We start from the raw sequence: 19,510 nt of genomic DNA, 5'->3' as shown, positions 1-19,510 counted from the left end.
GTTGTTCATCAGGAAGACATGGGCAACAGTTTGAGTAACTGGCCCCCTCCTTTGAGAAGAGATCAAATGAACTGACCTATGACCAGCTGTCTACTGGAACATTGTTAACCCTGGACCAATAAAAACCTCTCTTAATGTTATCTGTGTATATTTGTGACATCATCACTGTTTATGTTAATTCAAACAAGCCTTGGGCAAGTGTTAGATCTCTCTTTTCCTGAGTGCAAACTACAAGACTGTATCTGAACAAGGGCCCAGGGAAAGCGCTTGCGTAATGTATTCGATTTATAATTTCTTGTTTATTATTATATTTTATTTATTATATTGTTTATGCATCATCATGGTTTGCTGTTATCCTAAAATCTTTAGCTATTAAATCTTTTTGTGCATTGGAACCACAATTATCACATCGGTCAATGTTTATTGGTAACAACAAAACGAACATTACTCTTTCTTACTGTGAGCCAAAAACATATAAAGAGCACCGGTTGCCTGTAAAAAGCAGAAAAAGCTAATTTGCTATTATTACAATAATCATCATAGATCCCAGCTTCCCAGGGCTTCCATAACAAATCTTTCTAATTGTAATGTGCTACTTTATATTATGGAAATACTAATAAAAATAAATGTAAGGCAAATTGCCTGTTTAATAACATGCTGCAAAGAACAATAATCTACTGTAACCTATAGCAACTTATTATCTGTCAGCAATTTGTTGTAACCAGATTAAGGAATCTAATGTTGTTTACAACATATGTTGCAATTGTGTTAAAGAAGCCTTGGTATATATGTTTTATGGCAGACTCATTCTTAGCTCTCGGGGATTCAAACAAATTTAAATTACACTTGCCTGTCCCCAACAATTATTTCCTGCTGGTGGTTGATTAGAAGGAGACAGGGCTTAATCATCATGATGATATCATTATGTCCCTCCTCCTCACACACCGCCTGCAGAAATATAATGAAGAGCCAGGGAATGGGGAGGAGGGCACGGATCTCCTTAATCTTGGCTTTAAAAAAAAATCAGGGGCATCCTTATTTGAAAGAAGTGATTCCCCTCTTTCAAATTATATGGTCCTTAGTAATTACTATTTTGTGATCACATAAAATAACCAGACAATATAAATGAACACTACAGAAAACATTAAGGAGCCCATAATGCGGGTGGGGTTTTTAATGCATAGATCTCACCCATCCTGGTACCTAGAAGGTTAGGGGTGTACTCATTTTAAAGTAGGGAGTCCTATCTTTCCAAAAATGTGACTCACTTAGTAATTATTGTCTGGAGATTGCCTACTCTGTTGAAAGCATTCAGAATTCAAGAGAGGGGCATTATATTGGCCACATCTCCTATAATTTGGCTTCAATAAACTCATTTGATGCAGAAGGTTGTACAGTTTTCAAAATAGTGTGCCTAATTGGGCTACCCACATAGGACATACATAATTTATTAATTTAATTCAAGACTGTGCAAACTATCAAAAAATGTATCATTTTCAAGTGCAGATTTTATTGGAAAAAACTATGTGTAGAATTCTGCTTTTTGCTATTTTGGCAAAGTGGTTTGGTTCCAAAGTGAGAAAGACAAAGAAATTCTAGGTGGTGCTTAGAATAAGTCTACACACATTTGTTTTTAGCTCATGTTCTTCAAGTTCTTCTAAAAAAACAAGGTATAATTTGTGTGGGTACCGCTCAAACAAATTGCTGAAATTGAGTTGGAATGTAATCAACCCAAAAAGCAGTAAAATAGATCCTGCATCAAAGAGGTTAAATAAATTATATTCTTATTTTGAAATAAGTAGAGGCAAAGACAGATAGGACCCAAAGATAGGAAATATGCAGATGTGCTATATACAGGTATGGTAGGGTAAGGTAGCCACCAAGACACATAGGCTAAAAAAATAATAGGACCAGGACAAATACTGCAGGAAAAGGGGTGTAAAAGAGCATTGCTGGGCCCCACAGCTAAATTTAGGTAAGGGCACAGTGAAACAACTCCAGCATAACAGGCCCCCGGTCTGCACTCAGAAGAGCAGAGCAGGGGCCTGTTCTGAACATACACAAGTTTGACGCATGCTCAGTAAAACCCAGACAGGTAGAGGGTTTGCCTTGAGAGGGATCAGTGGCCTCAGTGGAGGGTGGTTGGCCCAGCATTGCTTAGTACACCTCACCAGTGGACCCCGTAGTGGCAGCATCACCAGCAGTGGTAGAAGTCCCACCACTGTACAGGGATACATAAGAAGAACTGACACATAAAAAAGCATAGCTACATACGACAGAGGACTAGGTCAAAGATACAGTAGTTAAATGAATGTTTAACAATAATAAGAAAAGTTAATGACTGATTCATCCATTCATATTGGTTCACCTAATTGCAGATTTATACTTAGATAATTATCAATTTTAACACTGGGTTGACTTTCCAATGTCAATAAATATTGTACCTTATTTAAGCATATATTTTACATTTTCATTCAGATGGAGAGAATTTAAAATCACACTTTTGAAAATGGGGGCTCAAACTCTAGTCATATTTACACTATGTAGCTACAGTACATACATGCATTTGATCATACATTTGAAAAGTTTTCATGATGCTATTTACGAGTTATTATTAAGAAAATTCCTAATAATAATATTATTTGTTATAAACACGTGTTGACTGAGTGTGTTAGCCATTTAATTGGATTCTTTTTTCAAGAAAGCAGTTTACGCAATCCCAATCATTTATCAATTAGATGGTGGTTAAGGCTGCACTGTATACGCAGTACAAACAATGACTCTATCATCTATCTCATTTAATAAAAACATATGTGAATGTGATTTAAACACTGTTTGCACATTTAAAAAAAACTCTTATGGGGCTGATGGAATTACAAAGAATCTGTGACTTGACGTAAATAAACTAGCTTATAATTAGTGACGCACTCTACTAAATTACTTAGCTGATTTTAATTTACTTTCAATGTGTCTTTTTCTGGCATGTTAATAATGAAATTAAAAATTATAATGTTGTACCTTACTGAAAGTAAAAATGCTCAAGTGATTAGAAAATTTCAAGTAATACATTCTCATTTTAAATGTTAATTAAATATATTTTTCTTCTCTAGTCTCTATATACCTACCCATTCATGCTGTGCAATCTGTCTATAAATTACAATTATCATACAATTGTAAGATACCTACCTGTCAAGCATATTCTTAATCATCCATGCTGCTGATGCCTTATCGCCGATATCCCAGGCATGTGCGCTTTAAAGTGACATCTGCCACAGTTGTCCCTATATAATTCCAGATCTGCCATCTCTTAGGCTCTCATTATAAGTTTTTTTTTCTAATGTAGATGATGAATTGTCTTGGTAAAATTCAAAAATACTGACAATGACTTTGCTTTGTCCTTCACTACCATTCCTTGCAACGTGCCATGACTTAAATGACCTAAATTGGCTTGGAATTTTGTCTACTCATTTTGTACCATTTTGTTTGTTTTGCATTTCTTGGCCAATCTGATGTGTCTTGCCCTTTCATTGTTTGCCAGTTGTAGCACATTAATCAACGACTATTGGTAAGTGTATAAAAATTACACTTAAACAACACAACTGTGAATCATCTTTCACTTATCTATCTCCAGGTATGTACATAAAGTATTGAATTTCTAATCATCTCATTCTCTCCTATTCTCATCTGTACAACTCTTCTTGTGTTTTAAAAAGTATGTAACCGGAATATATTATCTATTGTTTTAACTAGTGATCATTGATGCCTAATGTATGACATTGTTCTGGCATCATATAGCCTAATAAGATAAATAGTTGTTTGTTTTTTTCTTTGATTAGCTAACTTATTAGCCCAGATGTAGCTTATCCTGAAATCAGCCTCATTATAGTTAACATTCAGTCTGAGGGGACAAACGCAGCAGAGGACAGACACGTGTTTTCTGCACTAAGGGCCTGAGTCATTAAGGAAAGTAAGGCAAGGAAAAGGAGTAGATGTTCTCTGGGAAAAACCATGGAACAATGGAAGGGGTGCAAATTAATTTATTATTTTGCACATAAGAATAATACTGGCTGTTTTTTCATCTAGCACACAAATACTTGATAGCTTTATTTTTTTAATGAAATTTAAAGTTGAATTAGGACATACCCTACCCTAACTATAAATCTGTACCTACATTTTAAATTCACCTCCCCCTCCAATGCAACATGGTTTTGCCTAGATTCAGAGTTACTCCTTTTTTATGCTTTGCTCTCCTTAATGACTCAGGCCCTAAGTGTTCAGAAATTACAGCTAAACAATATATTTGTACAAACATTGAACAACATCAGAAAACATCCAGAAATAAGCTACATCCAGGGCCAGATTAAAGGGGGGCTCTCTCAGAGTGTCCCTTGGACTAGACTCTGTATGGCTCTTTTTTGTGCCCCCCAAATGCTGATATACAGGTGGCAGCACAGGCACACACACTAACACACATACACCAGGTCTGCACTTACCTTATGCCCGGGAGGCAGTGTGGCTTCTCTCTGCTCCTCTTCACACTCTCATATTTACAGCAGCTACGGTACTTAGTCAGCACTATATGGGCGAGGATGCTTTTTTTTGTGCCTTCAAGGCTTCTGTAGCTGCCATGATGGCAATGTGAAGTGGTGCCGCTGTGCCTCCTGGTCATAAGGTAAGTGAGGATCTGGTATTTGTGTCTGTGTGTGTGTGTTTGTGTGTGTGTCACTGTGTGTTAGTCAAAGGGGGGTGTGATTCTGGATATGGGAGGGGGGATTTTGGACATAAGGGGTTATGGACATGGGAGGTGATTATGAAAATGTATGGTGTGATTATGAACATAGGGGGGTTATTATCAGTATGGGGGGATTATGGACATGGAGTGGGTTACAGAATGGCAGCGCAGGAAGGGAAAACATGATGATGATAAGGGGGTTGAGGATGCTAGAGTAGGTGGGGAATGAGGAGTGACAGGAAAGATAGAGAATGTGCTTAAGGGGGATAGAGGATTAAGATGAAGAAGGGGATTGAGGAGTGGGTTTTGGGGATAGAAATGGAGAACAGTGAAGTATGAGGTGCTCAGACCTGGATTTTCTATTTCTTGTGGACCCTCTTTCCTTGCCCCAGGAAAGCAGCATTTCTAAAAGTGGGCATTACGGAAAAATGACAAAATTACCACCACTCATTCCATAGCTCTTCTCCTCTGGACAAAATTTTTATTGAAATGCATAACAAGGCATTGTAGAAAAAATGAATATGCCTTCATGCTAGCTTTGTTGCCTTGCCACAAATCCAGGCCTGCTAGTGGTCAGCTGGACTAGGCTGGTAGGATTAACCAATATATACATACAAATAGCAAGGTAATTTAATAATTGTATGTGTCACCTGAAATGAAGGAGTACGAGCTGTGCAAGTGCAGGCTGCAAGAGAGGCCAACAGAAGAGTCTACCTCTCCCAACACAGCTCGGATGTGTGAGGAAAGAATTCTTAATATAATGTTAACCCCATTATATTATATAGGTGGGCTATATTATAATGTGTATATGAGTTAATGTCACCAAAGGTTTTAGGAAATGGGTTTATTTATTACATGTACATGCTATTTATTTATTGCCAGACTGTTTTGGTGGGAAGGGAAATAAGTTTATTTATTAAATGTGTACGCTATTAGTTTAATGTCGGGGCTGGTTTGTCGAAAATAGCTCTTCACCTTAAATTATTAATGTGAATACTATTAATTTTATTTTATTTCATATTTGAGGCTGGTTGCAGGGAAGGAGGCCTAATTATTAAAGGGGTGGTATTGATTTAATCCCAAGGCTGTTTTGGGGATTCCTACATTTTTAGTACCTATCTTTTTTCCAAATAGGGCCCTGATATACCAGGATCTACACAAGCAGCAACTGAGCTTAAGACACCAGCAGCCACAGGTGGTGAAATTGACAAGAAAAGGTAGGAGAGAGCAGCACAGTCTGTCCTGAATCTGTTGGGGCAGTCCTGAATTTGGGTGACTGTTTAACTTAGTCAGTATATGGTCCTACTGCAAGGACAGTTGGGAGGTATGTCCCTCTTCACACTATACTGCTCATGAAGGCAGAACTGCGTATACCGAACAGTAGTGCACACAGTATTGCCTTTTTATTTGTCTAAAATTATAGCCATATTACACAATAGGGTGCCCCCCTGTCTTAAGTGACCCAGGCCCCCTAGAACCTTAATCCAGCTTTGGCTACAACTTCTCCAACCTAACTCTGCCTTTCTTCTCTATCTGCACTGAACATTGCGACTAGGTATTACTTGTTTATTTCTGTTAAGGGCAGAGTAGTGTGAGATCCTCAACTGCTAGAACCGCTTCATGAGATATTCACCTTTAGAAGCCCACTTTCTTCTTTCTGAGGAACTTGATATGTTCTACATAACTCATTTGCCTCCAGGACTTAGGTTCGGGTAGTAGCAGTTGTTGATCTAGCATCTGCACAGTGGAGAGGACAGAACACAGTAGGAGGCATTGAGCATCTAGGATATATTAGCAGAACAACCTGTCTGATGGAGTGAACAGCATACAGCAGCATGTAGTGAGCAACTAGACTGCAAATAGTAGAACTGAGCCAGACAGACAGGAGTTAATGCAGAATAATCTGGCAGTTGTCTGATGGAGTGGACAGCTCATGGTAACAGATAGTGAACAACCAGAATGTATTTGGTAGAACTCAGAGTCAAACAGGCAGGTATCAAGTGTAGAGAAGGCAGCAGAATCCTTTAAAAAATCCAGGGGTGAGGGCAGGTAGAGATGTAAGAGCAAATCTGTTTAACAAAGCCAAGAGTTAGCAGTGGAGAATATATCATTCCCTATAAACAATTTAGGTCAAACACTGATAGTAAAACAGGTCAGGATTCAAGGTACACTAGGACAAGCAGGAACTATCCCCAGTATTGGTATGCTGTCAGGAAAAGGTTTATAAAGGCAGCAGCACCATTCAGAGCTGCAGGATGATTAGCAGCATGAGTGTGATAGGTGATTGCACACCTGAGGCTGCCAGACTGAGAGCTGAATGAAGCTTGTAACTATTTGCCTAGCAACCAGCTAAAACAGTGAACTGCAGAAATGATCCTACACATAGTAGTAGCAGAAATAGCAGAGATGGTAGCTCGTACAAACAGGACAGCTCAGATTTTTTAACAATTTCTCTGTTTCTTGCTTTCTACTCTTAAATCCAAATGTCTAACAAATTGCTTTTTGTACTCTCTTTTCATGGAATTATCTTTAGGAATATATCATCCTTAAACCTTCAATGCCCCTTCTTTACTCCACTTACCTCTATCTTGCTATTTGTATCCACTTACTGAAACATCCGCATCCTGTCACCAGAAATTAAAAGGTCTTACATCTTACAATCATCTTCCCTATCTATCTTTATCTCGCTCTCCCCCTGCTTCTATTAGCTGGTGATATGTCACATAATCCAGATCCCCTCTCTTCTCCCATACACATATACCAGAAAACTAATCCAGCAATCCTCAAATGCAACCTGTCTCCGTTTTCTGCCAAGGTCCTTTAAATGCGCCCTTTGGAATGCATACTCTGTTTGTAACAAACTTAACTCCATACACAACCTCTTCCTGTCAAACAACCTCAACCTTCAGGCAATAACAGAAACATGACTCACACAATCCGACACTGCCTCTATTGCAACCCTTTTACATGGTAGCCTCCGTTTCACCCACACCTCCAGACCTGGAGGCAGACAAGAAGGTGGGTTTGGCCTACATCAGGATCGCCACTGCATTGATCTTGTTTCTCTAGACTAGGCACAGTTTCTGATTTCCTTAACAATACTTTCCTTCCCAATATTTTAACCTTTCTACTATCAGCCCTACCAAACCTCCTCATATGTGCAGAAATCTTAACTCTATTAATCTTCAACAGTTTCCCACCTCTCTTCAACACCTTCTGTCCCTAATTTTTACATTTTCCTCCCCTGATATAATGGTACCTCATTTTCATCAAACCCTAGCAACAGCCATCAAGTGGTTCCAGCGACTCTTCATACTCCGAATCGAATTCGATGTCAGCCATGGCACACTAGAGTAGCACAAAGTCTTCAAAAATGTTCCCATAAGGCAGAATGTCACTGGCGTCAATCTCATACCTCTATTGATTTCCTCACATATACTGCTATATACCACTCCTACCGAAATGCTATGGACACTGCAAAACAAACATACAAATCTGTCATTTCTGCTCAGGCTTCTAACCCCAGATTCCACTGTAACACATTTAAATCTCATCTCAACCCTCCCACCCAAAACCCTCCGACTGCTATCAGTGCCTAAGATCTTGCTTCCTACTTCAAGGACAAGATTGGCACATCATAGTAGAAATGATAACCCCTTCCTTGACTAGCAATCAGCTCAATTCCTTCCCAGAACCTTCTGGCACCCTCTCTTCATTTGATCCCGCAAATCTTCTTACTCTGCTTCCTGTCCTCTTGATCCTATTCAATGACAAATCAGTAGATCCCTGTTTCCTGTGCTCATTCCACCTCTAGCAAAAATCTGTAATCTCTCTCTCTCTATTGGTAACTTTCCATCATTATTCCCATTCTTAAAAAACAAAATTCTGACCCAAACTCAAATTACTGTTCCATCTCCCAGCTAGCTTCCTTTATCAGTTGGAGTAGCACAAGGCTTAGTACTAGGTCCTCTGTTTTTCTCAAATTTCAATATCATGCCTATGCAGATGATATACAAATTTATCTATCCACTCAGAATTTCCTGCTATCTGTGTTTTCCCACGTTTCGGGGTGTATTTCTACCATTTAATCTTGGCTGTCCACTTGCCAACTCAGACCCAATCTTTCAAAAACAGAGTTAATAAAATTCCCACCCACCAACAGAACTTACCTACCTGACATTTCTTTTTCTGTTGACATTATGGCTATAAATACCACCCCATAAGTTCACAGCCTAGGTATGATCCTTGACTCACAACTATCCTTTGTTCTCCACTTCGACTATATTTAAATCATTCTGCATACATCTAAAAAGGATTTCCAGAATACACACATTTCTTTTTGACTATTGCAATTCCCTCCTTACTGGTCTTCTCCAAATTAGACTCTCACATCTGTGATATATTTTGCATGCAGCATCTAGATTTATTTTCCTTGCAAATTGTTCTTCCTCTGCTGAGCCACTATATTAGTCTCTACGTTTGTTGCCTATTTTTTAAAGAATCCAATACCCTATTACCACCCTTTACACATTTCGCAAAAGAAAACAACCCTCTGACTTCCTGACCAACATTGCTGTGTGACTGGATCATATAGCCCACTAAGCAATTTTTAGCATTGCAATCTGGTTGAACTAATATACAATATGTAGCACTTAACTTTATTTATAAATGCCCATTGTCATTTGTCCTAAATATTGAAAGCTTGCGAGCAGGGCCCTCTTACCTCACTGTCTGTATTACCCAGCATTGTTTTATTACTGCACCTGTTACCAATTGTAAAGCAGTACAGTATTTGCTGGTGTTATATAAGTAAATGATGATGAAGATGATGATCAAGTGTAGAAAACTTTGGGTTAATCAAGTTAAAGTCAAGACATTAAGTTCACTGGGAAAGGGGACTCCTAAAGGAGGAGGTCACAGCTGTCCTGGGATTTGCATATGTCAGTCCCTATTATTTTTACTTAAAAATATCTATTTGTTTATCATGTAAATTAAAAGTTCATCCCTTTAATTTATTTATTTTTAAACTAAATGGCATCCGTTGTTTCTCGTGCTGGATTCTGGTACCTTTCTGATATTCCTGAATATCTCCCATCAGCATCATTGCTGTCGTATTCAATTTATGAACATATATGGGTGGAAGATATATGCATTTGTCAATGTTACATTGCAGGATATTGTGGTTCATCATTGCTTACTTTCCACCATGCTCTACTTCAATGCCATCATTGGTGAAATGTATATTGTTTTATAAATTGAAAATATTTGTTAAATAGACACATTTTGATAGTATTAGATAAGATATATTCCATATATAGGACATGCATGTATCTATGTATATTTCAATAATCCACAACTAAATCTACAAGGGTTCTTATCTGTGTGACAACATACTTTTAAGACAGGGAGTTCTCTGACTTGATAAGGTTAAAATACATTCCAATGTGATGTTACCATATCAACTGAAGTATATATTTAAATGAAAAACACCCAATTTTCTATTAGGAAGCCATTAAACATACAGTAAAATCACAATAAAACTGGGCGCTAAGTGATCTATATAAAACCGTATTAGTTACAGTTGGCCGCTGCTGCCTCTGGTTAGATATCTGGTACTAACTAAATATAGACAATATAGAAAAAGTAGAGGATAGCGCTGATTCAACCTCAGATTCCTCTGATGAAACCGGACTGCCCGGAGAAACACGTCAGGATTGGCTACTTTGTATCAGCTGACTAGCTGACGAACTAACCCCGCCCTTCTACCCCGGGGTACTGTGTGCTGGATTGTTGTTTGCATTTTCCTTACAATTACGGAGACAACGGACATTTCCTATCATTATACCAACTTATACCAACTGTGGAGGACTTTCTATAAATGACTGGAGACCTGATGAGCTAAGTATCGCTATGCTTAAAACAATACAGCATTTGGTTTGATACTGTGTACTGTGTACAAACATACTTGTATAACGACTGCCGCTTGGTCCCGCTGTGAGCGGTTCGTGGTGTCTACATAATTCAAGTTGGGCGGCCACTACAATCCAACATTGGATAAACAAGTTTAACTCCATACAAGCTCTCAATCAGGAATTTGAAGGCTTCCAACGAGGAATTTGAAGGCATATTGGTGTTTCATTATATGCCTTAATTGCTTATTAATAATCGTTTTGCCTTCGTGTTCTACCTATTTTGACTTGTGATTTTTTCTCCATATGTCAGTATATAATTAAGAAGAGTTCCTGCCCAGTTTGGTCCATTTTTCACATGCTCATTTTTTGAGCTGAACAAACAACTTTGTCTGTTTTTGCTTGACCATATCTACATAATTTTTATATGCTATGCTTCATAGCGTTATGTAGCTCTATGGCATTATAATCTGCATAATAGTTTTGGTCTTGCTTATTAACCGGTTTGAATATTGTAATATGATTGGTCCGGACCACAGTTTGATTTAAATCTTCTGTTCACATATATATACCGCCATACATTGGCCAATTATTTATTGCTGGTGCACCAGTTTACATGATAAGTAATTGTATATAAGGTTGGCGATATTTATTTTATTTTAACAATTATTCATGTATGTATGCTAGTCAGTTGTGTTAATTTTTATAATCAGGCCTTTGGCTTCAATTTGTATATTAAATCATTTTACGGTTGAATCAGCGCTATCCTCTACTTTTTCTATATTAAACATACAGGCCTGATTATTAAATACTCGTAAATCTGGCATATGCACGTCGGTATTTAGCTATAAGCGGATCTGTAGATACGTCTGTTGTTGAATACAGGTCTAGGTGCACTATGCTCTAACAGACAATACACTGCAGAACACGTCAAATACATTTGTAGAATATAAATCCCAAGTAAACACACAGAAAAAAATTCAATTCATGTCACCTGTTGATAATATAATCATTAATGACAAGACATTGTTATTATTTTTTTTATCATAAAATACATTTATTACGATGTTATGAATGTGTACTGTATTAAAAATGTATTTGCTCTTGATTACACGCACGTTCTAACTTGCATACGTGACTATCATCACTAGTATTCTGCACTTACCCTCACCTGTAGCTGGTGCAAGTGATATGATAGAAAAACACGTACCTTTGAGATGCCCAAAGCTTGAGTCAGACATTGTTGCGTGTGGTCAAAATTAGCACGCACACATTGTACATTGACAACATGCATATGCCCATTACCCTCCCCATTCTGAACATGAAATCATAGGTTTTAATAAGGGTTCAAAGCGTACAATTGGACATTGCTGCATTCACTGGTGTATGGTCTGGTGTGGGCATGCACAGAGCGATTTTGCTTAAAATACGGCACAAATCTGCAATTTTGTCCCTTGATGAATTATGCTCTTAAATTCTTCATTTACAGAGTAATAACATTTGTATTTATATAGTAGTTTGTCCTTAGTTGCATGAAACAGATGTGGTATAAAATGTATCTTTCCCAGTGTCAGTTATATGCATGAATTGCAAAAAATAAGATACAATCATTTGTTTTTGTTTCTTTGCATATAATAAAAGTAACTTGATTATTCAAAATACTAAAAGTTTTAAAGTGGCTTTCACTTTCAACAATAAACATATTCTTATAATCTCCTCTCCCTTGAAGACCTCTTTTTACAACCGATGCCTCTTCCCAGTATTAGGTCACTGCACACCATTATAGAATCAGGGCAGATTTTTTTTTAGACATTGAACCTTTTGAAGAAAGTTTTAAAGGCTTCATTGTGGAGGATATTATGTTCATTTTAAGAACAATAATTTTAATTCTAAAGGGGACTTCTGTATATAAGAAGCCGGAACTGTGATGGGCTCTAGGATGGCTCAGAGTCATGCTATTTTACTTGTGAGTTATTGGGAAGACACTGCAGTTTGGAGTGGACACCACTATGAAGTGAACCTAGTGTTCTGGTAGAGATGTACAGAAGATAGTTTATTTTTTGTGGAAAAGGAATAAAGAAGACTTCAAATAATTTCTGCTCCTATTTGAATAATAATGAATATAATAGCCACCAAACCTATCAAATTACAAATAACATTCATATAAGACAATTTAAAAGACTTGGAAATTAAAGGAATTTTTTGAAAATAAAATCTTTAATGAATAAGTAGGAAGGTTGAAAGCATGTTTTATAGAAAAAGGATATCCTAGTATTAAAGTTGAGAATGCACGCAAAAGTGTTAAACAAATGGAGAAAGATAATCTTTTTATCCCAGAAGTTAAGATTAAAAGATCTAAACCTACTGGTTATGAGTTGCGCAACATAAGATATACCTATTTTCATTTCTAGAAAATTTAAAAAACAAATGAGTTAAAAGCACTCATCCAAATGGAAAAAACATGATTTCTGTAAGAACGTCTTATAAAGAGGAGGATACTGAAGGCATCATACGTGAGCCAACTCAAAGATAAAGTGGAAGTTCTATGAAAGCGATCCCGACTTACAGCTCCTGTAATTAGGGGCACAAAAGTTGTGTGGTACTGTGTTCCTTATGTGCAGTAGAATTATACACTGTATTTTCACCATTTTTTTAATTATATATATATATATATATATATATATATATATATATATATATATATATATTGTAACAAAGGGAGGCATTTATCTGACAAGATGCAGAGAAAACATACAAGCATACAAATAAAACATTGGCGCAGTTATGCACCTAGATTGAGGTTAAACCAGGTAAAGACTTATGTATAGTTTAAAGTTTGGTTAACTTACATGGTTCCTCCTCACAGCAAACAGACAGGGTGTGTCTGTTAGTGCAAACAGAGCCAGTGATGGGCGTTTCCTTTTAAAGAGAAGGTGGGTGTGTCACCTGTCCATCAAGCTAAGGCTGGGGGAGGCGTTTCATGCATAAAAGCTTGTTTGTGTCACTTGTGCACTGAGACCACCGCTTTCGAAGCTGGCTGGTCTTGAGAGAGATTGTCTATGTCTAGCTAGCGTTTAGGGTCTCCACATCTGCTGTGAAATTCACATGGTGTCAAATACATTTTAAACCATCCTGACAATAAAGCTGCATTAAAAGAAGAAGTTGTTCGCGTGTGCTTCAGCAGTAGCGGGCTCTTGCCACAATATATATATATATATATATATATATATATATATATATATATATAATGTTAATATCCCACTACTACCAAGGTAGTGACCAATATGGTGTGGTCCCTTAGAAATTAACCACATACAACAGATGTCACCTTATAACTTTATTTTCCACCATGCTCTATTGTGACCCTCTTAGATTACCATGTATATATATACTGTATATGAATACAATATGTAAGGAAGGGATGGTTGAACTTGTCATTGTCATTTAGGTGCCTCATTTCTCACAGAATGTTAGGATAATTTGTAGCTATTTTGGCCTCTCAGATCCCCAGTTATCTGTTAAAACCATGTATTTACTATATATATATATATATATATATATATATATATATATACACACCATGGTTTATGTTATGAATGTATACATTATGTGAACTACCGCCAGGATGTTGGACATTGAACACATGGAAATATAATTTAAACAAGCCTCTTGACTCAGCTAGGCAGGGAGGATAGTGTTATCTTGAACATCACATTCCTGGAAGACGTGTGGGTGGGTCTCCTGTCTGTCTTTGGAGCATACAGTTCTTTGTTTAAATCCTACTTTTAGATACCCCACCCCCACCCTAATGCTCAACAGTAATATCTAATATCTCTGTGGTGGAAGCCTTCTTGCTTTCAGTAAAAGAGGTCTACCGTTAGGACTGGTCAGGAAAAAAATTAACTTTACTCAAATCTATCCTTTATTGGCTGACTCAGGACAGTTCATCCCCACTCCAAAACTGACAACCCTGCTCAAATATTTGCAAGGATTGCTGCAATATTTCAAGTGCTTATTTAAATTAATGGCAGGGATATAGACTGGTCTTGGCTTTACGGAAAGAGTATTGTTGCTGTATTCTGGGTTTTCAATTTGTTCTCCTGGGTGTCTGTGAGCTGGATGTCAAGACTGGAGAGGTTCAATTTGATAATATCAACAATTATTCAGTACTCTCCTCTAGTTTTCCTAGATTGATGCTGTCTGTCTAATGTTAGGATTCCACCTATTCCTCAAAGGGACAATAAAGAAAAAGACAATAGACCATCTATTATGCACCAATTCTATATTAACAAATGCAAAGTGATTATCAATTTAAACAATGTGACACATATGTAATTCATTTTCTAACAATTCAATGTTCAGATATCACTCTGGAATTATCACTCTGGAATTATTTCTTCACAGTGTGTTTTCCTTTGTATCAATAGCTTTACAAATGAAAAGGTATCCCACAACTGAATCTCCAACTGGGCTACTCTGCTCATTTTTAGATAATCATACAGTGCAAGTTGGCAAATAAGCCCCAGGATACAATCATCCAGCAAGTGAAGAGTCTATCCTTAATCAAGGCAGGAGACTGTGGCTTCCAAAGTGGTTCAATACTATATCCTTCTCGCAGTGGGGGATTATAGTTTGGCTGAACAAGTATATGTCTTTTATCCAGAATGCTTTCCAATAAAAATAACTTCCTTTCAGTAAAACAAAATGTACATTAAAATATGAATTCTTACCTCCTAAAGTGTGAGGAAATTTTTTTTCACACTATCTCTGTGACTGTTTTCCTCTGTAAATATAAGGTTGTTTAAGAGCACCCCGGGGTAAGAATGACCACTTCCTATCATAATATAAATATTTACATTAAACTACAATGTAAACAAGGTGCCAAAATGTTCCACTAATACTTATTTATAAAAGCCATTTGCCAATTAATAGCGAGAATTTTGTGATTTAAAATAATTTCTGCAAATGTGATATGAAGCTTATTTTTGTAAGTGATTATTTAGCTGTAAAAAGAATTATGCTTAATCATATAAATAATTCTATGTATTTAAAATAGAGGTTTGGCCTATTCAAGATTATTCAATTTCATAGTATTAAAGTTCATATATGACTTGTGTAATTACCAATAAGTAAGGAATGTGTACTAAATATACCATATGTACTGTATATGTTTTTTTTGTTACAATCTATAAATACATGTCTTAATATTTGGCATTGTAGAACATCCTGTAACTTGTATGGTGAATGTATGCTGGTGTGAATGTTCTCCCTAGTGTATACCTGATTTTTTTAATGCACATGACTCTGGTCAATCTCACTTTATAGAAGCACCTGGATTTTTATTTCTTCCCCAACATGATAATTATACTTATTTTGACTTGTCAATATTGCAGGTATAATCTTTAAAGCTATTGTAAGTCTCAGATTTTCTGCATGAATAGTCAACTATTCAGGATTTCTCAATAAACACATCACATTAGCTCTTAAGAATGGAATGTTTAATTAATCTTGGGCTCAAAAAATATGCCAATAGAGACATTCGGTACAGCATACTGATAATTACATATTTTATAGAGATCTTAGCACATCAAAATTCCATTGACAGATAATAATAATTCTACCACTTTTAGATTAGTAAAGCTATATCTTTGTTGGCACTAATTAGTTCAATACCTAGTAGGTTTTACTTAATTTAGGACAAATCATTAGAGATCAATAGACTAGTTCAATGGACCAAAATTGATTTTAATAATTAATTGCTAAATAAATTTATTTTTAAATGATATTAACTGTGATGTCCGCTCTGGAACATAAAACATTTCTATTTGCAACATAGAATTTTGTTGTGCCTAAAAGTAATTAAAATCTAGGATTACGCTACTGTAAGTTAAATCATTGGCTCATTCTGAATAATTAAATGCAAAGTTAAATTTGCTATCATCCACATCAAATATAAGCAAGATTCCTATGGGCATTTCTAGTGAGTGTTTTGTATTACTATCAATTTCTGTAAAAATAAAAAAGAAACTTCCAAAGAAGAACACATTTAATTTCATTTCATTTTATTTTAATTAATGTGAAACACTTGTTTTTTGTTTTTTAGAATTATTCATTTTCAAGCTGGAAATGGATACATTTTTTAAACTTCCCCTTGTTATGAAGGAATAAAGCTGTTTAATTGCACAGATTCATTGAATAGGATGGATGTTCTCCCCTGTTGACTATATCCATCCCGTTGGCATAGATATGCAGCTTTGAACTCTTCATGATTTCCAAGTACTAAGGCAAGGAAAATAACTTCCATAAGTGCAATATATGTATCTTGTATATATATCTTAACCCTGCTGCTAGTTAAACAATGAAGCAGAATGTAAAATAAACATTAAAAAAGTTGATTGAACATAACGTAAATATAGCAAATCATACACCTGGTTCCTTATAGATCTTGTCTCTGAGCACCAATGTACCATTCCCTGGAAATGAACATAAATTTAAAAAGCTAAATTGCAATACAGTGTGCCAGTCATACATTTTAAACATTACACTCATAAAGATTCTATTGTGCAGCAAGCCAGAGTATGCTCTATATATAACCATATTCATGTTATACTGTTAGCTTTAATTATGTATGCTTAATCTGAAATGTCATCAGCACTGCTTAAGTTCTGATGATTGCATATTGGTTGTCATGACAGAGATATTCTCAGCCACAATGCCAGTTGCCAAACTACTTATTAGAGGTTACATAAAAATTACATTCATTTCACTCTGTAAGTGACTTGGTCTGAAACCAGCGCTGTAAATGGACCAGGGTGAGCCAGAGCAAAATCATGGCATTTTGTTTGGCTGTGAGATTTTAGCCGGGACAACTCACTAATGTGGTGCTCTTGCGGTGGATACTCCCTTTGTAGCTGAGAGAGAACATTGCCAATCCCAACACAGACCAGCGGCGCACCTACATTTTATTTTTAGGGCGGGCGATTTAGCATAATCACGCCCCTCCTCCATTTGATCGCCTTGTCCAAGTTGGCGCCATCCACCACCCGTTATTGGACCGCCCCCTCCCCTCCCCGTTCTGATCAGCTGTTTGGACACAATTTAAAGAGGCCTTTGCAGCTAGGGGGCGATTGACCCTATCTCCCCCCCCCCCCTTCCCCCCGGATTCCGCCACTGACACAGACAGAGGTGAAATTCCCCTGCCGGCACAAGCCATTGATAATTAAATATTTTTAAAAGGATTACAAGCTATTAAGAAAAAAGAGTAGGTGAATATTGTGGAGAATTTAGATTACACACTTAGGAGTGGATGCTATGTTGGTACATATGCATTTAAAAAGCCATTCAATTGAAACACACATAATAATAATGCATTTACATCCATAAAAGAGTCTGTTGTATGCCAAGATGCATACAGCTCTGCACCATTAGCATATGTGGCATGTTTATGTCAGGAATAATTCAGATACACTTATACCCAGCCAGGTCTTAAAGGCAAGAAAAGTTTTCTTCACATTTGTTTTGCTAGTGTAAAATGCATTGGCTATTAGGATTGATTTAAATTAAAAATATATAACACAGCAGCTATAATCTTCCACCAGTTTTGACTGTAAGTGGAAACATAATCATCACCAACATTTATTTATATAGCGCCAGCAAATACATTAGCTCTTTACAATTGAAACTCTCTATAGTCATAGACAGCAACATATGACCTGTATCATGTATCACTCTGTACAACATGTCCTCATAAAAGAGGAGAACAACAATTTAGTTTTACAAGCAAGAACTATGTATTTATTACTGTTTACTTATATAACACCAATGATATTATGCAGCACTGTACAGCCGAAAAGATAGGGAAAAATAGGCTTATGCTTAGTAAGTCTTGTAGTTGAAAGGTACAAGTAAGTAGAGATTAAGCTCATATATGGCATAGCATACTTGATGTTGCACAAACAGATCTTTAATATAGCATTACCCCAGTTTTGTCAACCATATTAAAGCTGTTCCTTTTCTTTTTCTCAGAACAATGTGTGTATATATATATACACACATACTCCCTCCCCCCAGGCTTCCCTCTCACCACAACCTCTCTATCATGGTTAATAATTCAACCATCTCCTCTGTCACCCAGCTCCGTTGCCTGGGTGTCACCCTTGACTCCTCTCTCTCCTTTGTCCCCCACATCCAATCTCTATCCTAAACCTGCCGCTTCCAGCTGCGTAACATTGCCCGCATCCGGCCCTTCCTCTCACAAGATGCCACCAAAACCATCATACATGCTCTCATCATCTCCCGCCTCGACTACTGCAACCTTCTCCTTACTGGCCTCCCCCTCTCCCACCTCGCCCCCCCTTCTCTCTGTTCTCAATGCGGCTGCCCGACTCATTTTTCTCTCACGCCGCTCCCCCTACGCGTCCCCTCTCTGCCTTGCCTTACACTGGCTCCCCTTCCCCTACAGGATCCTTTTCAAGCTCCTCACCACCACTTACAAAGCCCTCGCCCAGTCTACTGCCCCCTTTATCTCCAACCTCCTCACCATTCACACCCCTGCCCGTTCCCTGCGCTCGGCCAATGACCGTCGCCTCTCCTCCACTCTAATCACCTCTTCCCACTCCAGAATCCAAGACTTCTCCCGAGCTGCTCCCCTCCACTGGAACGACCTCCCTCGCTCCATCCGTCTCTTACCCAGTCTGTGCTCCTTCAAACGGGCACTAAAAACTCACCTGTTCCTCAAAGCCTACCAACAATCCACTTAACCCTTACCTTGTTGCACCTTCGCAAACATCCTTCTCTCGTTCTCCCCTCTCTCCACCAGCCCTGCCTTTCTCTCCCTTACTTTAATGGCTCCCTCTTGTGCCTGTTTGTC

The sequence above is a fragment of the Mixophyes fleayi genome, chromosome 1, assembly GCF_038048845.1.
Source record: "Mixophyes fleayi isolate aMixFle1 chromosome 1, aMixFle1.hap1, whole genome shotgun sequence".
NCBI classification, from domain to species: Eukaryota; Metazoa; Chordata; class Amphibia; order Anura; family Limnodynastidae; genus Mixophyes; species Mixophyes fleayi.
The sequence above is the reverse complement of the archived record's forward strand: the minus strand, read 5'-3'. Positions refer to the sequence as shown.